This window comes from Lathyrus oleraceus, chromosome 6, assembly GCF_024323335.1.
Source record: "Lathyrus oleraceus cultivar Zhongwan6 chromosome 6, CAAS_Psat_ZW6_1.0, whole genome shotgun sequence".
NCBI lineage: Eukaryota > Viridiplantae > Streptophyta > Magnoliopsida > Fabales > Fabaceae > Lathyrus > Lathyrus oleraceus.
The window spans coordinates 390,597,327-390,624,937 of NC_066584.1; the positions used below are offsets into that span (position 1 = coordinate 390,597,327).

Here is a 27,611-nt window from a genome sequence, read left to right on the forward strand (position 1 = left end):
CTCCATATCCATAACCCAACACAACAAATTAACATATACAACATAAATCTCCCAACTCCGTCTTCATCACTACAATAACAACAACCTTAAATAACTCATCTCCTCATCATCATTTTTTTCCAAAACCACACCATGACAGATACAACATCGTCCACGCCAACATAAACAATAACACATAATTACTCATCATCATCAACATCCAAACAAACTTTTTCTTCACTCTTCATCATCATCACCTAACCTCGTCTTCTTCAACCAACATAACATCAAAAACAACAACAACTTCAAACACCTTCTACAACTCCTAATCATCACTATAAAAATTTCTTAGAGAAAAAAGTCATCATCAACCACTAAACAACCTCACCCTCCGAAAAACAAATTCCTCCGCCCTCACCCTCCGGAAAACAAATTCCTCTTGCCTCACCCTCCGATCTAAATCGTATACTAACCTCCGACGAAATCGTAACAATAACCACTACTAGGTTTTATAGTGAGTGAGAGAGATGATTTTTGCCTTTGTATAAATTTTGTTAAAAGTTGTGTTGCCTGTTTACTTGATTCATGACTTTTTATGAAGGGGGAGTTTTCTTTAGTTTTTTTTCTAAGTTGTTGTTGTTGTTTAATAGAGAGAGAGAGACGAAAGAAGGAGGAGAGGAGGAAGATTTGGTATTTTGACTTTTTTTTTAATTCCTCCTGCCACTTGTCGAAGCCTAAGTGGAGGCTTCCCTTTTTATTTTGAAAAAAAACATCTTTGTGTCTATTACAACTCCCCACCGCCCCTTTTTTGCATTTCAATTTTTTTTGCTATTATTAATTGTGTTTTTTTTTACTTTTGTAAGTTTTTACAAATATATTTATTATTATTATTATTACTATTATTATTGATACTATTATTATTAACCAACCTCAGATAGAGTGATTCCTACATGAATTATTTTACGATTGCTTAACATAACACTAAATTCATTAGTTTAATTGTCATTTTATTTTACCTTTAAAAAATATCTTTTAAATCATCGAGTTGTGGAATTTTCATATACGTTGCAATTTCAGAGTTAAAAATTTAATTTAACTTCAGAAACTGCTTAAATGCATAGAGTTTTGTTGACTAACCTCAGATAGAGTGATTCCTACATGAATTAATTTACAATTGCTTAACATAACGCTAAATTCACTAGTTTAATTATTGTTTCTTTTTACCTTTAAAATTGTCGTTTAAATCATCGAGTTGTTGGATTTTCATATGCGTTACAATTTTGAAATTAAAAATTCAATTTAACTTCAGAAACTGCTTAAACAAATATAGCTTATTGACTGACAACAGATAGAGTGATTCCTACATGAATCACTTTAAGATTGCTTAACATGACGCTAAATTCAGTAGTTCAAAACTTCGATTAATTTCTGGCCTCTTAACTTTCTCTTGTGCCTTCTTACAATGAGATCATTGTCTATTTACAATTGTTTGTTGAGCATGTATTGTTAATCTCTTTATTATATCCTCATTCAATAAAATTGTATCCCTATTCCCGTAATGTGTAATAAGTTTACCGCTTTCATTTTTTTATTGTGTTAGTTGATTGTTAACTCAAGATTAAAATCAACCACTTTCAGAAAAGAACAAAAAAATAACGTTTGATTCAACGTCGAGCTTTTTTCCCAAATCACATTCAATTTGAATTTAACATCGAGTATCTCTTCAGATTAATTCAAACTCTTTTCATAATAAACTTGCAACGCTTGATCCAACGTAAAGTCGTTGATGCAAAATATTTTTCGTAATAAAAATTGAAAGGCAAAGGACTAAGAGATGTACATCTCTTTAAACCCCTTAATTGTCGAGCTTTCGGAGCACACTGGATTCAAAACGATTATTAGTCTTTTAAATCAAAAACACGTTAAACAAATTAGGAATAAATGGACAATGGAAACACATCCATGCAAACCCCGAGTAAACACACGTTTCGTGCAGACCTCTACTAAATGTTTACTCACCTTCTAAAAAGATCAAATCTTCATGATAAAAACAACTTAATCAATCGAACTTGTTTTTCGCCCTTATGCAACTTCGAAAACATTTCCAAAAACGAGTATGCTTTATCCATATCGACGTGAAACAAACAAAGACTTCCGCCTCCAAGAACGAGCAACAAGTAAAGGTTTAGTCACTCGATATGTCTAAAGGATCAATCCTTAAAAACAATCAACCCAGTAGTTCTTTATAAATAGAACTATGTAGCTTTGAGTTCTCCATAGCACCTAGAGATACGTAGAAGCAGGATTTTGAAATCTTGTCAGGCACCCCTTTAATAAAAAATGTTCTTCTTTTCTTTTTTCTCACTCAATATGTAGAAGATCGAAAACTAATATCACGCTAACACTCTTGCACAAAACTAACTAAATGAGTCTCATTGAGTACAACAGATGTGAGAGATTGTAATACCTTCCCCTTGCATAACCGAATCCCGAACTCGATTTGGTTGCGAAGACCATTTCTTTTTGTTTTTTTATGGGTTTAATCATATTTTCCCTTTCCCCCTTTTGGAATAAATAAAGTTTGGTGGCGACTCTGTTATGTTTATATTTTGAGCATTCCTTACGCTCGTGTATTTTTCGTGCCGTGATAGTACCCAACTGGAGGATATTCATGCCTCAGGCAGATCCAACAGTTCTCTGTATTCCATGCCAGAAAGATAGCGAGATAGTTATTTCGCTTATATATATATATATATTAATATATATATATAATATATATATATATATAATATATATATATATATTATATTATATATATATATATATATATATATATATATATATATATATTATATATATATATATATATATATATATATATGGAATGATGTCATTTCAGGTAATAAGTTTCAAACATAATTTGAATAATCTTTACTCATTCATGTACTAACTGGAGCATTGGGATACTAACCTTGCAGGAACACCCCTTTTTTTGTCGCATTGAAACTCTACTTTATCGCAGCTTCTGCAACTCTTTATATTTCTAGTTCCAGAATTGTACAATGGTGTTGTCTATGGGAATTACTTTTTAATCCCCACATTTTCATTAAGAACAACCAATTCTTAATCTGAAGAAATTTTCCCATTGGAAACAAAGTGAGCACATGCGGTAACTTCTCCAAAGATGCTCAAGAAAAAAGATTCAGCTCCTCGCCTATTATTATCGATAGACGCATTTCTCAGCGCCACAACATCCAACACTTCGTCACCTCTCAATTTGTTCTTGCTAGACATCGATCCAGGGGTTCAGCAAATCGATCAATCAAGATTTGGACTCCTAGATCAAGAAAAGAGTGATGGAATCGTAAATTCCGATCTACCTTTAGCTATCACGATTATTATCTTAGATCAAACCTTGATGAGACTCTTAATTAGTGGATGATGGAAGTTCTTGCAATTTCCTTTACAAATACACATTAGAACCATTGAGCCACGAGTGTACGGATCTGAGTCTTTATGGCAAAGAAGATTTACTAGCCTTCAACGATTCAATCACTCGTCCTTGTGGAGCGATAGATTTAACACTATCAATAGGAGAAGGGATGAGTCAGAGAATAATAACTATGTCAATGCTCGTGGTACAGTGTAGAAGCACCTTCAAAATGTATTCTAGGAAGATCCTTCTTAGTGAAATTGGATGCAGTTGCTTCTACAATCCACTTGAAGGTAGCCTATCATGACGATTGAGGATTATCGGTCACTATAACTCTAGATTTACGAGAAGCCAGAAGAATCAGGAAGATAATTTGAGAGAATATTCTACCTTAAGCATGGAGAAGCAACAACAATTTAGATCTGGATGCGCGCGAAGGCGAAGTCTAACCTACCCCGGGCGCCGAGTTCGACTCCGTGCAGCTAGGAGAAAATTCGGCCATGTCGGTTAAGAACAGGTATGGGATTTCCCTAGAGGTAAGGTCCATGTCAATCTAGTTCCTCCTATTGCATCTCGAAAAGTATGATCCTTCGCAAAGCGCTCGCGAAAAATATGCTCGAACAGAGTCGTCACCGAAACTTTTCACCATTCAACATTAAGACCACATATGACATGTTAGGTCTATGTTCCGGTATCTGTTGCACACATAGTAGACCGACATGAATACAATTCAATATTTCACATGAAATGGTTTTACCATGGAAAAATTCATCCATTAGCTCTTGTGCTTTTGCTTCATTCGATAGTCTCCATACCTGAAATCAATGTTGCAAATGTTTTTTTTAATTTTTAATTTTTAGTATTATATTATTCTAGCAGAAATATTGATCCTAATTTAAATAAACTTTAAACTTACATGACCAAGAAGATTAAGATGATGATGGGGTTCATAAAACTTCCGAGTCTATCCTCCACTAATTACCTCTATAACAATTACACCAAAGCTAAAAACATATGATTTAATTGAAAATGACCAGTGCATTGCATATTCATGCAGCATATAACCACTGCAACATAGCCATGAAATTAGAAAATTAATGTTAAAAGGAATTGTAACATAGTGGAACTATATAACTCAAAGAGGTACTTACTGTTAGAACATAAAACTGAAATTTGAAGGTTTGGCAATGGTGGAAGAAAAGAAAATTGGGGAAGATGAAGTTGAGAGAGAAATAGAGAAAAGAGTAATATTAGATGAGTATAGATTTTGGCATTAATTATGAATTGGGAAAATTACAAGTGTTTTATACATTGAGAATAAAAGATACAACTAAGCTGACTTTAAAGAAAATAAATTCTGTTAGCTTTTTGGAAGGGTAAAAACAGAATTTAATTTCAATTAACACACCACCTTACTTTAGTTGCTCCAAGTCCACCATGCTCAAGCACTTCTTTAGCCTCTTGAACACATCATTTGTCACACCCTTTGTCAACAAATCCGCGACTTGGTCTTCGCTTCGGCAATAGCTCAATCTAAGCTTTCCATCACCAACCAATTCTCTCAAATAATGAAACCGCGTCTCAATATGATTGCTCATTCCGTGTGCAATCGGGTCCTTCGCAAGATTTATTGCGGAAACATTGTCTACAAACAGTGTGGTGGCAGCATCATTACCACATCCCAATTCCTTCAATAGATTCATAAGCCACATAACTTGGCACGCACCTAATGACGCCGCAATGTACTCAGCCTCACAAGAAGAGAATGCTACAACCGGTTCCTTTTTCGAACACCAAGAGATTGGTGTACTACCAAACATAAAGATGTACCCCGCCGTCGATTTTCGGTCATCTTTATCTCCGCACCAATTAGAATCGGTGTAGCCAAGTAAATTGCACTTACGCCCCGTGTCCGATGCGGGAAAGAGAATTCCGAAACCAAGAGTACCTTTCACATATCTAAGGATCCTCTTGACCGCCGCCAAGTGAGACACCTTCGGTCTCTCCATGAATCTACTCGCAATACCGACACTAAAAGCCAAATCCGGTCGCGTATTGCACAAATACCGTAACGATCCAATCAAGCTCTGGTAAAGTGTTGGATCGACATCATCCTCCTCATCACTTTTGGACAGCTGTACTCTAGCCTCACAAGGTGTAATAGAAGCATTACAATGCTCCATATCACACTTTTTCAAAATATCTAGAGCATACCTCCTTTGGTGCATAAGCAACCCCACTTTTGACTTGTGAAACTCTATGCCAAGGAAGTAATTCATGACACCAAGGTCCGTCATCTCAAACTCTCTCATGAGCTCACTTTTGAACCTTGAAACACTCTTGTCATGGCTTCCCGTAATCAAGAGATCATCAACATACAAGCAAAGTATAATCATACCATCATTTGTATCCGATCTCACATAAACTCCATGTTCGGATACACATCGTTTGAAACCAATGTCAATAAGAAAGTCGTCAATACGTTTGTTCCAAGCTCTTGGAGCTTGTTTCAAACCATACAACGCCTTGTGTAGCTTGTAATACTTCATCTCTTGATCTTTTATCACGAAACCGGGTGGCTGCCCCACATAGACTTCCTCAATAAAAGGACCATTCAAAAACGCATATTTGACATCCATTTGGTAAACCATCCAATTGTTGTTATGCGCAATACCAACAACCGAACGAATAGTCTCTAATCTAGCCACCGGTGCGAATACCTCCTCATAGTCTATACCTTCTCGTTGCAAGAACCCCTTCGCCACTAATCGAGCTTTGTGCTTGATTACTTCACCTTTGGGATTTGCTTTAACCTTATACACCCATCGCACACCTATCAGTTTCTTTCCAAGTGGTAAATCGACCAACTCCCAAGTACCATTTTTCTCAATAGATTCCAGCTCCTCTTTCATTGCACATATCCACTTAGGATTACTTAAGGCTTCTTCCTCATTTACCGGTTCGGATTCGGCCATAAGCGCGAAATGAACAAAATCACCATCGTTATTCACTTCGTTATCTTGGAATCTTTCGTAATCTCGGAGTCTATGAGGCAAGGCTCTTTGCCTCACTGGTCTACCATTATTAACAACATCATTTTGCGCTACTGTAGGTGCTGGTACAATGGTGTCGGAAGCCTCCGGATCAGAGATTTCAAAAAACTGCTGCTGCTGTTTTTCTGTGAGTAATCGATTACTCCCAGTAGAGTAATCGGTTACTGCTGCATTTTTTGTGAGTAATCGATTACTGCTATTTGGGTAATCGATTACTGCATCATTTTCTGCATTTTTTACTTCATCAAAAGTCACATTCCGGGTTATGACGATCTTCCAATTTTTTCCATCGAACAACTTATACCCTCCAGTAGAGTGATATCTGTCGTACCCCAATTTTGTCCGGGTTTATTGTAATTTTTTCTAAAATTAATTTCAGTTTCATTTTTGCATCATATGCATAACATGACATACATTTGCATCATGAATAACACCTGAAATATCAGTCAGAATGAATTTATTTGAGAATACAGAAAAAATCGATTGAATTGTCAAAATTTGAGGAAGCAGTGTATTTTTCAAATAATGTGTTTTGTGCTGACAATCTTAGTGTGACCAGTTCTTTTTGTACTCGACTTCTTTTTTATTGGTCATTATTTTTTAGTTTTTTATTAAGTTAATTAGTTTTTCAATAAATTATTAGTTAGTTTTTTTGATATTAATCAGTTTTAAATTTTAGTTATATAATTAAATATTAGTTGTTTTTATTTAAATATATTAGTTAGTTGTTTTTTTTTAAAAAATATATATTAGTTAGATTTTTTTAGTTTTTTTCATATTAATTATGTAATTATATAATAAGTAGTTTAGATATTAATTAGTCTAAAAATAACTATTAGTTAGTTTTTGATTTATTTTAAATAATAAAGTGTAAAATAATTGTATATAATGTACATTGGATTCTACGAGGAAAAAACAAAAAGACTGTTAGCTTCTCACGCTCCCAACGTCTCTCATCATCCACTCCCCCACTACCAACAAGACCCTGCTCCACTACCTCCTCTTTCCCTCTACTGTACGAAAAAGAAAAGAAAAAAACAAAAAAGAGAATCCCTACAAATGATCCTCGCTCTCTCACTCGGGCACAAAACACTCCTCACAATCCCTAAACTCTCCAAATCTCTCACTCTCAACTCTCAGCTAAAAAACCTAGCCGCCGCTTCACAAAACCAACCCTCTCCGTTTTTCTCTTAGCCTTCGCCCTCCATCTCCATCATCTCAACCCTTCTTCACTAACTCACACAAACCTTCATCAATCGTCATCATAACCTTACCACCACCGCCAAATCGAATCGCCGTTCTTCATCGCCCCGTAGCCGCTCGAAACCTCATTCGACCAACCCCAAAACCCATCTTCATCTCTTCATCGCCGTTACCGTACAAACCCTCGCCGCCGTGAAGCTCACCTTCAGATCGACGAACACCCCTAAATACAAATCTCCAACCGTCACAAACCCACCCTCCGTTAATGCCAAACCCTTAAAATCAAACCCATTCCGCACTACCTCTCAACCGTTCCTGTCAAAAAAAATTAACTCTCGGAAATGTGTTGTTGCTGTAATTTGCTGTTTTTCAGGGAAAAAGTTTGAAGGTCAAAGAGCCATGGATATATTGGGTGAAGCAAGCTGTGCGGATTGTCAAAACGCCGAAGACATGACGATTGGATAAGAGATCTCAAGCTGCTGCTGTTATTGATTTGGGCTCTATTGCAGTTACTGCAATTACGGTAACTCCTCGGGTTAACTTTTCGGCAGTGGTTACAAACCTGTTTTCGTCATCTTTTCAATTCATTAGGTTCTGTTTAGGTTTAGAATCATTAATTTTTTATGTGTTATGTTGAATTTGTGCTGATATCTGTTAAACGTATTTAACTGCGAGCGAGGTTTCACTTCTGTTTAGGTTTTGAATCAGTGTGCAGGGTTTGTCTGATTTGTAATTTCTAATTAGCCTTTTAATCCTGTCGATATATGTTTGGTTTTAATTGCAATTTCTTTGATTTTCTTCAAATTCTGTTTTGGTGTAGCATTGAGAGATTGATTATTGAGGTAGATTGATTACTAAACTGAGGTGTAATATTTGGACAAATTGGTTCTGTTTTAATGTAGTGTGTAGACATAGGAGTTTTTCAATTAAGCTGTCAAAAAGTGTTTTAGCTTTTCCAATGGTCATCTTTCTTATCTTGAAAATTTGAGTTATGGATGTTTATGATTGCTTTGCTCTGTGATATGCTTGATACGATTAAGTGGAAACCGAACTGTTCATATTCTTGATACAATTTGATTCTAGATTTTTAGTTGAATTTTGGTGTTTACTGTTATTATTGTAAATAAACTTGTAAATATTAAATTGATTATGTTTACATTTGATGCATGAATCTGATTTTTTTTTTTTTTTTTTTAAAACGACATCGATAATACTGTCATCTCGCCATAACCGGTTTTTTAGCACATTTTGTGACTACCATGATTCGAGTTTTGTAAATCAATGTTATCATATGTTTCTTTTTCTAATTAATCAATTTAATTGTTGTTTAATTAATTAATTAACATTAATTTTAATTAACATAATTATATTTTCTAAGTGAATAATTTTGGTGATTAGTTTTAGTTAAAGTAATTAATTAATTCAATCAAATTTTGAGAAATTAATTTGGTTAATTAGAAAACCATAATCATTTCATTCCAATTCCACCATCTTTTCATAAATCATTTTTTCAATTTCAATTTTATTTCAATTCATCATCCAATACAAAACCAATTTCAAAAAAAAGCACAAATCACAATTCTCGATTTAAAGTCGAGCCCTTTTTTAAAACATCCTTGTAAGCCGAGTGCTCTTAGCATCGCCATCAACCTCACATAGCTTACTCTTGGGCTTTCTTACAATGAAACCTACTTGGTTATTGAATAATCGAGTAGATGAAATAATACACTAAATCAAAATTCATTTTAAACTCATTCACAACTTCAAATCATTTTTCCCAAACCAATTCAATTTCAAAAAGATTTTTTAAGCATATAACTTGGGATGAAAAGGAGATAGGAGGCGTACGCTTCATTATTTCTCAAGCACTCGAATAATTGGCGTACGCCATATTGCGCGAGTTCTTGTCGTCCGATTAAACCTTAATTCACACAATTTCAAATCATTTTTTCAAATCAAATATAACTTCTAAAAGAATTTTCTCTTTTAAAATAAACTCGGGTTGAAAAGGAGATAGGAAGCGTACGCTTCACTATTTCTCAAGCACTTGAATAATTGGCGTACGCCATATTGCGCGAGTTCTTGTCACCCAATTAAATCTTAAATCACAATTCCGAATCACTTTTCAAATTCAAATTATTCAAACCACCTTTTTCAAACTATTCAATTTCAAAAATCATTTTTCTCTTAAATATAACTTGGGATGAAAAGGAGATAGGAAGCGTACGCTTCACTATTTCTCAAGCACTTGAATAATTGGCGTACGCCATATTGCGCGAGTTCTTGTCACCCAATTAACACTTCAAATCAATACTATTTCAAATCATTTTGACAAATTCCAAATCCTTTTTTTATCCTATATTTCAGATGAAAAGAGGATAGGAGGCGTACGCCTCACTATCTTTCGATTATTCGAATAATTGGCGTACGCCACATTGCTCGAATCTTCGTCATCCAAATTAAAACACAAACGAGTAAGCTCAAATCATCGACAAATCCAAACCTACCAATTCAAAAACAAACTATCTTCGTAAATCACATACAAACATCTAAACGTATCTTTTACAATTTAAACCTCGGATGATAAAAGATGGGAGGCGTACGCCTCACAGTCTCTCGATTATTTGGATAATTGGCGTACGCCATATTGCACAAATTATCGACTTCCGATTAAAACACGTTAAATAAACTTGGGTAAAGGAATAGGTGGCGTACGCCTCGTTATTCCTTGAATAAGCAAGTAGGGGGCGTACGCCTCACTACCGTGCACATTCAACATCCATAAACAAACTTTCAAAATAATTCGAATGAAAAGGGACTAAAAGTCGGACGCCTTATTATTCCTCGAAAGAATTGGACGATTGGTGAACACCACATTGCTCAATCTTTCGTCGTTCTCCAAAAACATCTCAACATCAAACTAATTTCTCGCCCCCGAGCGATCGAAACCAAACCAAAACACCCAAACACATCAATTCAACCTGTCACCCCCGCGTGACCAAAACCCTTTCAAAAAGAACACTGTCAATCCTTTCTAATGCGCCCAACAAACCAGTGCTAGAGCCTCCCCCGAGAGTAGACAAGCCAGCGTTTAGCCGTTAGAACGCCGACCTACACAGTCGTTCATCAAAACAAAATCCACCAATTATTCGTAGTAGCCCGAACTACGATTGCTCTGATTTCCTTATTGCACTATAAGGAATACGTAGGCAGGAGATTGCTGTATCTTCGCGAGCACACTAATAAAAAACCTCCCATTACCCTCTCATGAGGTCTTCATCCATATCTATCATCAATCCTAATTACTCGAAGCAATCCGAATAACAGTCAAATAGCAAAATCAGACTAAGAGGTTCCCGTTGAGTACAACGGACGTAAGGGGTGCTAATACCTTCCCCTTACATAATCGACTCCCGAACCCGAATATGGTTGCGATGACCATTGTTCTTATTTCCAAAGGTTTTCTCGATATTTTCCTGTTCCTTCATTGGAATAAATAAAGTTCGGTGGCGACTCTGTTCGAACCAACATTTTTTCCGCGTCCTATCGCGAGGGATCGCATCATCACTCATCATTTCTTTGAGGTGCGACAGACTGGCGACTCTGCTGGGGACCCCGTTCCAAGCAAGAGAGAGTCTAGCCTAACTTAGTCTGATTTTGCTATGACTGTTGGAAGATACTCTTTTCTTCCATACTTATTTCTCTATATTTTATTCTTATTGCTTGTATTGTTTGAATTTTTTCTTGATACCTTGATGTGGGGCTTGACGCATGTTGTGAGATAAGCTCCATACCCGAGCTTCGAGAAAAACTTAGAACCCGGAGTTATGTAGTATTGAACCGAGGGGCGTACGCCTATTGGGACAATACGAAGACTCCACCTAGAGTAGATCTGTTTGGAGTTCCCATCACAATATGGCTAGCCCATCATTGCGGTGGAGGTTCTAAACACGATCCGTGACTCTAGGGACCTCGCCTTAAAACCAAGTTTTGTTTTCATAATCGGTGATTATGTAGTATTGAACCGAAGGGTGTACACCCTGTTCGTACAATACGAGAATCCCACTTAGATTAGATCATTTCAGAATTCCCATCACAATGTGGCTAGCCCACCATTGCGAGGAAGTTTTGAACTTGATCCGTGAGTCTAAGTTCCTTCCTTGAAAACATAACTTTAGAACCTACCTTTGGGAATTTCTAGTAATCAGACAAGCTCGTACTTCTTCCTCTTATCCTGACGTACCCGACGTGTGAATAATTTTGAGTCTGTATTCCTCTGTGAAAAAACCTGGCAAAATTTCATGCATTTGCATATCATCTACATGCATTGCATTTCATCTTCCAGAAACAAAAAACTTACACCATATTCTCCCCTTGTTCAGTAAACGCTGACTACTCGACACCGGTACGAGACACGCCGCAATTACAAGATGACACTTGAACAACTTGAAGCTAACCAGGTTTCGATGAGAACGGACATTGACTCCATGCAGGCAAAGATGGACCGTCTGCTTGAGACCATGTTACTCTTGGCCCAAAAGGAGAAGGATGCTGAGACTAACGCTGAAGCTAGGAAAGTTGCTGCCGAGTTTGGATCGCCATCACTTAGCATCCCTGGAGTAACTGACCTTGATGGTAATCCTGCCCATCCTGAAGGAGGACCGATCCTTATTCCTGTTCCCATGGTCAACATAAACCCCCATGAGCATTCTACTATATCTGCTCGACATGGATCAATGATGGGTGACGAAGATCCATACGACGCATTCTTCATGCCACAACTTGCCAAACCTGTTGTTGGAGGTCTCCCAGACCCAGCTGTTGATAGACTCCATGCTTTGGAGGAAAAGTTTAAATCCTTGGAGGTTCACACTACTCCCGGTTTGGACGCCGTTGATATGTGCTTGGTTCCAGGTCTCGTGATTCCGCAGAAATTCAAAGTCCCGGACTTTGACAAATACAAAGGGATCAGCTGCCCGAGGACTCACCTCAGAGCTTATTGCCGCAAAATGGCTGCCCATATTAGTAATGATCAACTCCTGATTCATTACTTCCAAGATAGTCTCAGTGGGGCATCTTTGGAGTGGTATATGCAACTAGAGAGAGGTCAGGTCCAGTCATGGAGAGAACTTGCTGAAGCTTTCCTCAGGCATTATCAGTACAACACTGATCTAGCACCCAATCGCACACAGCTGCAAGACATGACTCAACGCAACAATGAGTCATTCAAGGAATACGCACAACGGTGGAGAGAGCTTGCAGCTCGTGTCCAACCTCCTCTCCTTGACAAAGAGCTAATTGACATGTTTATGGGAACTCTGCATACCCAATACATGGAAAAGATGGTAGGATCCAGTTTTCCAACTTTCGCTGAGGTCGTCTCCGTGGGAGAACGGATTGAGAGCCAGATCAAGAAGGGGAAACTACCTTGCACTGCTAATGCTTCAAGTGGGATGAAGAAACCATATCCCAATCTCCCAAAGAAGCCAGAAGGGCAAACCAATGCTGTAATGGGAGGAGGAGGATATAGGGCACCTCCATATGCTCCTATGCCTTATGATCAGGTTGCCGCTGTCGTCCCGACACCATATCAGCCACCGTATCAACCTCCACATCAGCGACCATATCAACAGCCTTATCAACAGCCGACTTACCAGCAGCCGCATCAGAATCAACAACAACGTGCTCCACAACCACGTCCCCCTAACCAACAGAGGGCAAGGAGGCCAGAAAGACATTTCGATCCTTTGCCAGTGTCATACAGCAAGATCCTCCCTTACCTACTAAAGGATGGATCGGTTGTTCTGAAGGAGCTAACACCTGCAACTCCACCATATCCTCCAGGCTACGACGCCAATGCTCACTGTGAGTATCACATGGGTGCCCCAGGGCACACAATAGAGAACTGTAAGGCTTTCAAGCACAAGGTCCAGGACTTGGTTGACAGTAAAGCACTTACATTCACGCCAGTGAGGCCAAACGTTGCAACAAATCCCATGCCAGCGCATGCAGAGTCGAGTGAAGCTCGAAGATAATGTTCCTCACCAGCCTGAACAAGCAGAGCAATCAAGTAATGAAGGCCTGTTCATTTGAATGAAGGCGATCATTATGCCAATTTTACCATTTTGCATTCTTGTAATTTGATCTTGTTTGTCTAAGTACTGTATGCTTTAAGCATTGTTATTTGTATTTGGGATGATCATGCATGCTTTTGAATCAATCTTTCATATTCACCCCTCTATCACATTTGCAAATCACAAACACATACTTTTCCACTTCACCTCCTCTATCACACTATTGTTAGTAAATGTTGGAGGGAGGATGACGAAAACAAAATACTCATAATTGCTGATCGAATGCTTTCGGATAAAACCTTGCTGATGATGTACAGGCATTGTTTCAAATCCCCAAACACCGGAGAGATAAGGAGTTAATCCCTAGTTAACCACTTCGAGCCCAGAAGTAGGAGTTTCTTTCAGATATACAAACCCTTACGCTTAACCAGGGGCAGGGTAGTGTTCAGTTAGTCTGACTACACATTCAAATTACGAAGATGAAATATCTCATACAAAGATCAACCATATGACATTCTTCACACACATCCTAAAGTGTTAAAGGAACCATACAAATCCAAATTTTATGTCGGTTGTTCTTCAATGACCAATGACTTGGCAGTCACAATTAAAAAAAAATCAAATCAGAAAAAAAGCCCGCTAAGTCCAACACCCTGAAAGGAGACTTAGGCAAAAAACATGGGCAATCCCGATGGATCAAAGCTTCAACAAGCGGTCCATGCAAAAGTTAGGGATCAAAACAAAAATCGAAAGAGACAATGAAAGTCTCCAAAACAAAAAACAAGATTCAGTGACCACCATACCAAAATCAAAGGGTCACTGACATCCAAAAAAAGAAATAAGGTGGCTGCCATTCCAAGAGACCTTGAATCACCATCTTTATCCTTACACTTACAAAAGACGAATGTGTGTGAATTAACTGAACATAGGATTGAAGATCATCATGAAGAAGGGGCGGGTTAAAATAAACTTTGAGCCTTATATCCTTTTGTTTCAATAACCATGAACCAAGCCACGTTACAACCTTCAAAAGACCTAATTGAAGTAAGGTTTTTCTGAAAGCATACTATAGCAAGGTTGAGTAAACTGACTCCTAAATATTTGCTAAATCTCTTCCCACTACATCATTCACACACTAGCTAAATTAGCACCGCGTTTGGACTCATGATCCACTCGCCACACGCTACCACAACACTCCAAATGAATGATTGTTTTTCAAAACTTGCATAACTGTTGCATTAAAATCACCATTTCGTAGATAACAATTCTTAATTGTCAGTCAGTGCTTGACATCGGAAAGATTCCAACAAGGAGCAATTCAAGAGGCACTTGATCGTTGGTGCTGACACGAATCAAGGCCATCCTACATCAGGGGGCATGGCATCTTTTGATCATATTGACCTAAGAAGTAGTCTGTGTAAGACAAATCTCCAAGCATCGGTTGATCAGGGAGGAAAAACACTTCAATACTCAGTCCATCTGGGGCAAGTCCTCCCAAGGCTAATCAGGGGCAGACCATAGCCAGATTTGGACATCAGAAAACAAACTCAGACCATGTCATGGGATAATCACTCCTAAGGTTTCCTTTCAAGGAGAATTCTTTTGAACACCCTACAGTCAGGGGCAAGACAAGTTGCAAGGGGCAAATTCCCTTCCTATCTTCAAGTCAGTCAAGCAGATTGTATCAGACAATAGTGATTGCTTGAATTCACAACCAAGATGTCGAAAGTTCATACTAGTACAATATCATATCTTGACAAGAACCCTTGGGGTACATCAAAGGCATAACCAACATGCGTTGATCACGTCGCTATGCTCAGTTACAGGCTGGCCAAACACTTTAGAAGAAGAAACTGAGATCTTCTCAAAGACAAAGACACAACATATCAGCAAGAGATCAAACTTGGGGCACCAAGAGTATCCGCATCTACTGCGTGTTCATCACATCATCAACTACCGAGTGTCGGGAAGTCAGATCCTTTCACCAAACAATAGCTCAATCCACATTGACAATTACCACAAAAAAAAAAAAACCAAAGCCCACCTGCTGGCACCCACACAAAAACAAATATAACCAACACTGGTTTCCACAAAACACGTTGCCTTTGAAAGGGGGGCCAATCCCAAAACAAACCAATCATTCTTTGCATTCAAACATGCATCACATGCATCACCTCATACATAACTCATACATAACATTTATGCATATAACACGATTCAAAATCCAAGGTTTAGTCGTAGGCATCCAGGCCAACCCTCAGTTGAGTCATTGTTTTTTCTCTGAGTAAGTTCTTACCCTGCTATCGGGCGTTCCCCATTGAGTTACATCCTTCAACCTTTTGTTGATAAGATGTTATCCTCAGCTAAGTCAAACAATGTTTCTCCAAACACTTACCTGATTCACGTTAAGCGTCCCTCAATGAGTCGCTTCCCATAACCTTTTGTTGACAGAAACTACATCTCCCCAGAGGATATTTATTCTGCAACATTTTGTTGTTGATACTCCAAGCGAGTCCTACCCAGCCATGTTCCAACACTATCCAGCAAATCAGGTTTACTGAACTTTGACAGTAGTCTTGTTTGTCCAATATTTTTCTCACTATCATCCTTTTGGTGAAAGTCCATTGAAGAATGATCATCACCCTGTATACGATAACTGTTATCCTTTTGGTAATGGTAAGTCCGTGACATTTGAAAAATCCAACCCCCACTGTCATCCTTTTGGTGTCAGCAATATTCACAGTTATCATAACTTATTATCATCCTTTTGGTGGTAACAAGTTTTGAAGTTATGATCTCACCTTCATCCTTTTGGTGATGGTGATTGTGGATTCATTATCATCCTTTTGGTGATAACGAGTTCTATTGTGTTGTAGTGCCTTCATCCTTTTGGTGATGGTGACTATTGACTTATTATCATCCTTTTGGTGGTAACTAAGTTTTGTCGTTTGTCAATACCTTCATCCTTTTGGTGATGGTGATTGTTGACTTTTTATCATCCTTTTGGTGATAACAAGTTTGTCTTGATCTTACCTTCATCCTTTTGGTGATGGTGATCAATTGCGTGTGCTTCTTATCATCCTTTTGGTGGTAACAAGTTTTGTCGTTTGACAACACCTTCATCCTTTTGGTGATGGCGATTGTTGACTTCTTATCATCCTTTTGGTGATAACAAGTTTGTGTCTTGATCCTACCTTCATCCTTTTGGTGACGGTGATCAATTGCGTTGTGTGCTTCTTATCATCCTTTTGGTGGTAACAAGTTTTATCTTTTAATTATACCTTCATCCTTTTGGTGATGGTGGTTATCATCCTTTTGGTGATAACAAGTTTGTTTTTAATTATACCTTCATCCTTTTGGTGATGGTGGTTATCATCCTTTTGGTGATAACCAGTTTGTGTCTTGATTATACCTTCATCCTTTTGGTGATGGTGGTTATCATCCTTTTGGTGATAACAAGTTTGTCTTGATCCTACCTTCATCCTTTTGGTGATGGTGATCAGTTGTGTGTGTGCTTCTTATCATCCTTTTGGTGGTAACAAGTTGTGTCTTACCTTCATCCTTTTGGTGATGGTGGTTATCATCCTTTTGGTGATAACAAGTTTGTGTCTTGATTATACCTTCATCCTTTTGGTGATGGTGGTTATCATCCTTTTGGTGATAACAAGTTGTGTCTTACCTTCATCCTTTTGGTGATGGTGGTTATCATCCTTTTGGTGATAACCAGTTTGTGTCTTGATCTTACCTTCATCCTTTTGGTGATGGTGGTTATCATCCTTTTGGTGATAACCAGTTTGTGTCTTGATTATACCTTCATCCTTTTGGTGATGGTGGTTATCATCCTTTTGGTGATAACCAGTTTGTGTCTTGATTATACCTTCATCCTTTTGGTGATGGTGGTTATCATCCTTTTGGTGATAACAAGTTTGTGTCTTACCTTCATCCTTTTGGTGATGGTGGTTATCATCCTTTTGGTGATAACAAGTTTGTGTTTTAATTATACCTTCATCCTTTTGGTGATGGTGGTTATCATCCTTTTGGTGATAACAAGTCTGTGTCTTGATCCTACCTTCATCCTTTTGGTGATGGTGATCAGTTGCGTGTGTACTTATTATCATCCTTTTGGTGGTAACTAAGTTGTGTCTTTTAACAATACCTTCATCCTTTTGGTGATGGTGATTGTTGACTTCTTATCATCCTTTTGGTGATAACAAGTTTGTGTCTCGATCTTACTATCATCCTTTTGGTGATGGAGATCCTTTGAGTCGTGTGACTTATTATCATCCTTTTGGTGGTAACAAGTTTTGTCTTGATCTATACCTTCATCATTTTGGTGATGGTGATCATTGAAGTCAATCGACTTATTATCATCCTTTTGGTGATAACAAGTTTGTTGTGTGACTATACCTTCATCCTTTTGGTGATGGTGATCATCGAAGCTATCTGACTTATTATCATCCTTTTGGTGATAACAAGTTTTGTTGTTGGATCTTACCTTCATCCTTTTGGTGATGGTGATCTTTGAAGTTTGATGAGTCGACTATCATCCTTTTGGTGATAGCCTTGATATTACACTCTCTGTACTGGGAAATCTTATCAGAATACCATCATCCTTTTGGTGATGGACATCATCCTTTTGGTGATGACTACCTTTGAAGCTCAGCTTATCCATCATCCTTTTGGTGATAACAATCCTCAAAATCATGGTGAATCTCTGTCATCCTTTTGGTGTCAGAAAACCGATCCCACCTTCGTCTTCACATCAGAAATGACCTGCGCGAGATTTGAGTGTTGACTCGAGGGTTGACATTGATCGAACATTCTACCCTACTACCTTGGCATCCATTGCATTTTCATCTGCATTGCATTTCAAAGGACAAAATTTGGATCCTTTCGTATTTAATTACCTTCCACCACGAATGTATGATGACCATTGTCATTCTTACTTTCTAAGTTCAAGATAATTAAATAGGGGCAGCTGTCGTACCCCAATTTTGTCCGGGTTTATTGTAATTTTTTCTAAAATTAATTTCAGTTTCATTTTTGCATCATATGCATAACATGACATACATTTGCATCATGAATAACACCTGAAATATCAGTCAGAATGAATTTATTTGAGAATACAGAAAAAATCGATTGAATTGTCAAAATTTGAGGAAGCAGTGTATTTTTCAAATAATGTGTTTTGTGCTGACAATCTTAGTGTGACCAGTTCTTTTTGTACTCGACTTCTTTTTTATTGGTCATTATTTTTTAGTTTTTTATTAAGTTAATTAGTTTTTCAATAAATTATTAGTTAGTTTTTTTGATATTAATCAGTTTTAAATTTTAGTTATATAATTAAATATTAGTTGTTTTTATTTAAATATATTAGTTAGTTGTTTTTTTTAAAAAAATATATATTAGTTAGATTTTTTTTAGTTTTTTTCATATTAATTATGTAATTATATAATAAGTAGTTTAGATATTAATTAGTCTAAAAATAACTATTAGTTAGTTTTTGATTTATTTTAAATAATAAAGTGTAAAATAATTGTATATAATGTACATTGGATTCTACGAGGAAAAAACAAAAAGACTGTTAGCTTCTCACGCTCCCAACGTCTCTCATCATCCACTCCCCCACTACCAACAAGACCCTGCTCCACTACCTCCTCTTTCCCTCTACTGTACGAAAAAGAAAAGAAAAAAACAAAAAAGAGAATCCCTACAAATGATCCTCGCTCTCTCACTCGGGCACAAAACACTCCTCACAATCCCTAAACTCTCCAAATCTCTCACTCTCAACTCTCAGCTAAAAAACCTAGCCGCCGCTTCACAAAACCAACCCTCTCCGTTTTTCTCTTAGCCTTCGCCCTCCATCTCCATCATCTCAACCCTTCTTCACTAACTCACACAAACCTTCATCAATCGTCATCATAACCTTACCACCACCGCCAAATCGAATCGCCGTTCTTCATCGCCCCGTAGCCGCTCGAAACCTCATTCGACCAACCCCAAAACCCATCTTCATCTCTTCATCGCCGTTACCGTACAAACCCTCGCCGCCGTGAAGCTCACCTTCAGATCGACGAACACCCCTAAATACAAATCTCCAACCGTCACAAACCCACCCTCCGTTAATGCCAAACCCTTAAAATCAAACCCATTCCGCACTACCTCTCAACCGTTCCTGTCAAAAAAAATTAACTCTCGGAAATGTGTTGTTGCTGTAATTTGCTGTTTTTCAGGGAAAAAGTTTGAAGGTCAAAGAGCCATGGATATATTGGGTGAAGCAAGCTGTGCGGATTGTCAAAACGCCGAAGACATGACGATTGGATAAGAGATCTCAAGCTGCTGCTGTTATTGATTTGGGCTCTATTGCAGTTACTGCAATTACGGTAACTCCTCGGGTTAACTTTTCGGCAGTGGTTACAAACCTGTTTTCGTCATCTTTTCAATTCATTAGGTTCTGTTTAGGTTTAGAATCATTAATTTTTTATGTGTTATGTTGAATTTGTGCTGATATCTGTTAAACGTATTTAACTGCGAGCGAGGTTTCACTTCTGTTTAGGTTTTGAATCAGTGTGCAGGGTTTGTCTGATTTGTAATTTCTAATTAGCCTTTTAATCCTGTCGATATATGTTTGGTTTTAATTGCAATTTCTTTGATTTTCTTCAAATTCTGTTTTGGTGTAGCATTGAGAGATTGATTATTGAGGTAGATTGATTACTAAACTGAGGTGTAATATTTGGACAAATTGGTTCTGTTTTAATGTAGTGTGTAGACATAGGAGTTTTTCAATTAAGCTGTCAAAAAGTGTTTTAGCTTTTCCAATGGTCATCTTTCTTATCTTGAAAATTTGAGTTATGGATGTTTATGATTGCTTTGCTCTGTGATATGCTTGATACGATTAAGTGGAAACCGAACTGTTCATATTCTTGATACAATTTGATTCTAGATTTTTAGTTGAATTTTGGTGTTTACTGTTATTATTGTAAATAAACTTGTAAATATTAAATTGATTATGTTTACATTTGATGCATGAATCTGATTTTTTTTTTTTTTTTTTAAAACGACATCGATAATACTGTCATCTCGCCATAACCGGTTTTTTAGCACATTTTGTGACTACCATGATTCGAGTTTTGTAAATCAATGTTATCATATGTTTCTTTTTCTAATTAATCAATTTAATTGTTGTTTAATTAATTAATTAACATTAATTTTAATTAACATAATTATATTTTCTAAGTGAATAATTTTGGTGATTAGTTTTAGTTAAAGTAATTAATTAATTCAATCAAATTTTGAGAAATTAATTTGGTTAATTAGAAAACCATAATCATTTCATTCCAATTCCACCATCTTTTCATAAATCATTTTTTCAATTTCAATTTTATTTCAATTCATCATCCAATACAAAACCAATTTCAAAAAAAAGCACAAATCACAATTCTCGATTTAAAGTCGAGCCCTTTTTTAAAACATCCTTGTAAGCCGAGTGCTCTTAGCATCGCCATCAACCTCACATAGCTTACTCTTGGGCTTTCTTACAATGAAACCTACTTGGTTATTGAATAATCGAGTAGATGAAATAATACACTAAATCAAAATTCATTTTAAACTCATTCACAACTTCAAATCATTTTTCCCAAACCAATTCAATTTCAAAAAGATTTTTTAAGCATATAACTTGGGATGAAAAGGAGATAGGAGGCGTACGCTTCATTATTTCTCAAGCACTCGAATAATTGGCGTACGCCATATTGCGCGAGTTCTTGTCGTCCGATTAAACCTTAATTCACACAATTTCAAATCATTTTTTCAAATCAAATATAACTTCTAAAAGAATTTTCTCTTTTAAAATAAACTCGGGTTGAAAAGGAGATAGGAAGCGTACGCTTCACTATTTCTCAAGCACTTGAATAATTGGCGTACGCCATATTGCGCGAGTTCTTGTCACCCAATTAAATCTTAAATCACAATTCCGAATCACTTTTCAAATTCAAATTATTCAAACCACCTTTTTCAAACTATTCAATTTCAAAAATCATTTTTCTCTTAAATATAACTTGGGATGAAAAGGAGATAGGAAGCGTACGCTTCACTATTTCTCAAGCACTTGAATAATTGGCGTACGCCATATTGCGCGAGTTCTTGTCACCCAATTAACACTTCAAATCAATACTATTTCAAATCATTTTGACAAATTCCAAATCCTTTTTTTATCCTATATTTCAGATGAAAAGAGGATAGGAGGCGTACGCCTCACTATCTTTCGATTATTCGAATAATTGGCGTACGCCACATTGCTCGAATCTTCGTCATCCAAATTAAAACACAAACGAGTAAGCTCAAATCATCGACAAATCCAAACCTACCAATTCAAAAACAAACTATCTTCGTAAATCACATACAAACATCTAAACGTATCTTTTACAATTTAAACCTCGGATGATAAAAGATGGGAGGCGTACGCCTCACAGTCTCTCGATTATTTGGATAATTGGCGTACGCCATATTGCACAAATTATCGACTTCCGATTAAAACACGTTAAATAAACTTGGGTAAAGGAATAGGTGGCGTACGCCTCGTTATTCCTTGAATAAGCAAGTAGGGGGCGTACGCCTCACTACCGTGCACATTCAACATCCATAAACAAACTTTCAAAATAATTCGAATGAAAAGGGACTAAAAGTCGGACGCCTTATTATTCCTCGAAAGAATTGGACGATTGGTGAACACCACATTGCTCAATCTTTCGTCGTTCTCCAAAAACATCTCAACATCAAACTAATTTCTCGCCCCCGAGCGATCGAAACCAAACCAAAACACCCAAACACATCAATTCAACCTGTCACCCCGCGTGACCAAAACCCTTTCAAAAAGAACACTGTCAATCCTTTCTAATGCGCCCAACAAACCAGTGCTAGAGCCTCCCCCGAGAGTAGACAAGCCAGCGTTTAGCCGTTAGAACGCCGACCTACACAGTCGTTCATCAAAACAAAATCCACCAATTATTCGTAGTAGCCCGAACTACGATTGCTCTGATTTCCTTATTGCACTATAAGGAATACGTAGGCAGGAGATTGCTGTATCTTCGCGAGCACACTAATAAAAAACCTCCCATTACCCTCTCATGAGGTCTTCATCCATATCTATCATCAATCCTAATTACTCGAAGCAATCCGAATAACAGTCAAATAGCAAAATCAGACTAAGAGGTTCCCGTTGAGTACAACGGACGTAAGGGGTGCTAATACCTTCCCCTTACGTAATCGACTCCCGAACCCGAATATGGTTGCGATGACCATTGTTCTTATTTCCAAAGGTTTTCTCGATATTTTCCTGTTCCTTCATTGGAATAAATAAAGTTCGGTGGCGACTCTGTTCGAACCAACATTTTTTCCGCGTCCTATCGCGAGGGATCGCATCATCACTCATCATTTTTTTGAGGTGCGACAATATCCTACAAATATCAGCTTCTCACCCTTATCATCCAATTTCTTTCGAAGTTGATCCGGTACATGACGATATGCAATCGATCTAAAAACGCGTAAATGATTCAAATTCGGTTTGAAGCCACTCCAAGCCTCTTCCGGTGTGAGTTTCTCCAGCTTCTTAGTGGGACACCTATTCAACAAGTAGGTGGCTGTAGACACGGCCTCACCCCACAATTCCTTAGGAAAATTTTTCCCACAAAGCATACTACGCACCATGTTCATTATTGTACGATTTTTCCTCTTGGCAGCCCCGTTTTGTTGAGGCGTATACGGAGGCACCACCTCACGTACAATTCCCTCAAGATCACAAAACTTCCCAAACTCACTAGAGGTATACTCACCTCCACCATCCGTTTTGAGAATTTTGAGCTTCCGACCGCTTTGGCGTTCCACCATGGATTTGAAATTGTTGAAAACTCCAAATACCTCATCTTTTCTATTGATAAGATATGTCCAAAGCTTCCTACTAAAATCGTCAATGAACGTAACAAAATATCGATTGCCACCATAAGTCTCTACTTGCATCGGTCCGCAAACGTCGGAACATACCACCTTAAGTAAGTCGTAAGTCTTTGGTTCTTCAACCCGCATCTTTACTAAACACATTCTTGTGCTGTTTAGCCTTCACACATTCCTCACACAATTCAGTTGGAATACTAATGTGTGGCAGCCCTGTTACCATTTCACTTTGTTGCAACTTTCTTAGATCCCTAAAATTAAGGTGACCAAGACGGTAATGCCATAACCACTCATCTCTACTTGCCGCGGTAGCTAGACAACGATGCTCCATAACCTTTAACTCAACCTTAAAGGTTCTATTGGCATCCATCGACGCTTTTAGAATCAACACACCATTTGAATCCAAAACGCATAAAATCTTGTCCTCCAACCGAATTTTGTATCGTCTTTCAAGTAATTGACCAATGCTTAAAAGATTACACTTAATTCCCGGTATATACAAGACATCTTTGATCCTTGAATATCCACCATTCCTTTTTCCGATCAAAACATCTCCTACCCCTTCGACGCTTAAAGTGGTGTCGTCGGCAAATTTGACTTTATTTTTTGTCGCTTGATTGATTTGCACAAACCAATCTTTTCGACCCGTCATATGTGTTGAACAACCGGAATCCAAGTACCACTCATCTCTCCCTTGGACTCCATCACGAACGGTAACCAATGCATTTCAATCCGAATGCATTTTCTCGCTATTTTCCGGAACGGTACAACTGCTGTCCCGCAAACTGTCACTACTGTAGCTGCTGCCCGGAACACCCGTAATGCCATAACTCCCCTCTGTGATCATTACTAGAAGTGTGTCCTCATCATCTACCTCTTCCCTAGTAACCTTGGCTTCATTATTGTGATTCTCATTCGATTTACCACGACACGAATTTGCAAAGTGTCTAAACTTTCTGCACTTGTATCATTGCACCTTACTCACATCACGCTTCTTGAAACCATTGCTATGACCACTATCCTTGGAGCTACTTTCACCCTTTTCACTCGTCAAATGCTTTGAATTTTGCGAATCGTTTGAACCAAAATTCTGAAAATTTGATTTACCTCTCGCCGCAAATTTTCCTTTCAACCTTTTATTCTTCTCATTGAGACGCGCTTGCAAAGCAATCTCTGCTTTGGTTTTGTCGGCGCCTCTCTCATCCATCCTTTTTTCATGTGCCTCTAACGAACTTTGCAATTCATCCTTGCTCAAAGTTGTTAGATCCTTTGATTCTTCAATAGCCACAACTATGTTGTCGAAACGCGACGTTAACGAACGCAATACTTTCGATACAACATTCTGCTCAAGAATCGTTTCCCCACAAGATTTGATTTGATTAACTAACCGGGTAATGCGCGTAATGTAGTCGTTGATCGTTTCTTTATCTTCCATTTGTGTTAACTCGAATTGTCGCTTGTAAGTTTGTAACCTTACAACCTTCGCTTTGACGGCACCGGCATATGCTTTCTCCAAGATTTCCCATGCTTGCTTCGCCGATTCACAATCGCCAACCTTCTCGAAATTGTCGTTATCAACACACGAATGAATCAAGAATATGGCTTTGTAATCCTTCTTCTTCTCTTCTTTGTGTGTAGCTCTTTGAATGTCGGTAGCCTCTGCCCCTAATTGTGTAACTCCATTGACGACGATCTCAAGCACCTCTTGATAACCAAACAAAACCCTCATTTGTTTTGCCCATTTATCATAGTTCTTCGAATAAAGAATCGGGAGATTGGTGGGAATTTGATCATTGAAAACGGTTGCCATTGTTGCAGCGGATTAGGATCGATAACCAAGGCTCTTGATGCCAAATGTTAGAACATAAAACTGAAATTTGAAGGTTTGACAATGGTGGAAGAAAAGAAAATTGGGGAAGATGAAGTTGAGAGAGAAATAGAGAAAAGAGTAATATTGGATGAGTATAGATTTTGACATTAATTTTGAATTGGGAAAATTACAAGTATTTTATACATTGAAAATAAAAGATACAACTAAAGTGACTCTAAAGAAAATAAATTCTGTTAGTTTTTTGGAAAGATAAAAACAGAATTTAATTTCAATTAACACTTACTAGGTTCCCATCAATCTATTATCTATTTGTATTGGACTCGTCAAGATAGCTTCTGAATGTTTTAGCTTGACCAAAATTTGATATTTTTGGATTGATATCATTATCAAGAAGAATATTATTTACTTTCAAGTTTCTATGGGTAATTCTAAATCTTGAGTCTTCATGAAGATATAACACCCCTCAAGCAATCTCGTTAATAATTTGGAACCGTTTTGTCAGATCTAATTGTTTCTTTCGAGTTAAATCTAATAAATTTCACTTTTAAAGTCAGTATGGAAACTACATAATAGAAAAGAATAAAATGAAGAACCATAATTTGCATATGAGAAGTTTCAAACTAAAAATGAAATAGTCCAAGCTTCTATGAGGCATGAACTCATAGATTATGAGCTTTTCCTCTTGATGAATTGAGTAATCAAGAAGTTTAACAAGATTGTAGTGTTGGAGGTTTGCCATCGATATGACTTATTTTTGAACTGTTCTTCTCCATGTTCAGAAGTTTTTAATAGCCTCTTGAATGCAATCTCTGGTTCATCTTCCAATATGCCCTGGAAATAATTTTGGAAAAATTTGAAACATCAGTTAATAAAACTAGTGAATCGCCAAAAAAATTGTAGGAACAAACAAAGTCTATAGTCTAATCGAAGATGTTAACCAGGGCTTTATTTTAATGAACTTAACTACCTTGTATACTGGTCCAAAACCACCTTGTCCTAACTTGTTACTCTCTGAAAAATGATAGGTAGCATTGTATATGAGTGAAAAATCAAATATTGCTGATAATTTCATGTCTTCCTTCTCCCTTTTGTACTTCCTATGAAATATTTTTCGCATCCCTAAAATGGTAGGAGATACTAATTGAGTATAACCAAAAGGATATTTGGAGGAACATGAATATGACTAAAGAATTGAAAACTTCTCTACTTGTAATATTAGAAACATGAAGTATATAATATTTTTGATTTCAAATTCACCTGACTTTGTTAGCATTTTCCTCTTTTTTATATGTAAATATGGTTATTTTAAGAATCACAAGGAATAAAATGATTACCCCTGGAATCCCTGCAAACTTCTCATTGATAAATCTCCACTTATTTCTTCTATGATCTGAGAAAAAATAATGTAATATCCATGAACAAAACAGATTTTCATGTATTACTAATATGTATAAAATATTATATTGGCAGTGATAAAAAACTCTTGTAGAGAAAAAAATGAAAAAATTGCATATTAATTGAAATAAAAAGCTGAATAAATTAAAGTGATTGACTCAGAAAAGTAACAATATATAATTCTGAGATTGAAAGTCTTGTTGAACTTATATTTCATATAATCTGCTTCTATGAAAATTATGTATCTCTAAAACTCGTGTCTAAATCTTCAACCTCTCTGTAGTGTCTTATTTGATAAAAGTCCAAGATGGGGTTGCCCATCGTCTAACAATTAAGTTGCCTGGACGACGGAACCCAATGTAGCAGTCCATGTATTGTGCCTGACGTGACAGCTAAGTAAGAGTAAGTCCTTGTTGATTCTGGAAAGATGGTCAGATCACGATCTCCTTAATAAATAAAGCAATTAAGACCACGTTCAAAGGGCTATAAACCCTAGCATTTTAAAACGGATGTAAATAGAAGATATATTACACCCTTTTTAAAACAGGTGTAAATAAAGGTATATTATACCATTTTTTATATAGAGAAAATGGATGTAAATTGTTAATATATATTAATATATATATATATATATATATATAATATATATATATATATATATATATATATTATATTAAAATCAAACGAATTTATAC

General features: G+C 37.0%; 1 pseudogene; it reads right to left on the reverse strand.

Annotated features, from left to right (window-relative positions):
• Positions 1-3,493: 3,493 nt before the first annotated feature.
• On the reverse strand, positions 3,494-26,638 carry LOC127095803 (G-type lectin S-receptor-like serine/threonine-protein kinase At4g27290; annotated as a pseudogene).
• Between the last annotated feature and the right edge of the window lie 973 nt (positions 26,639-27,611).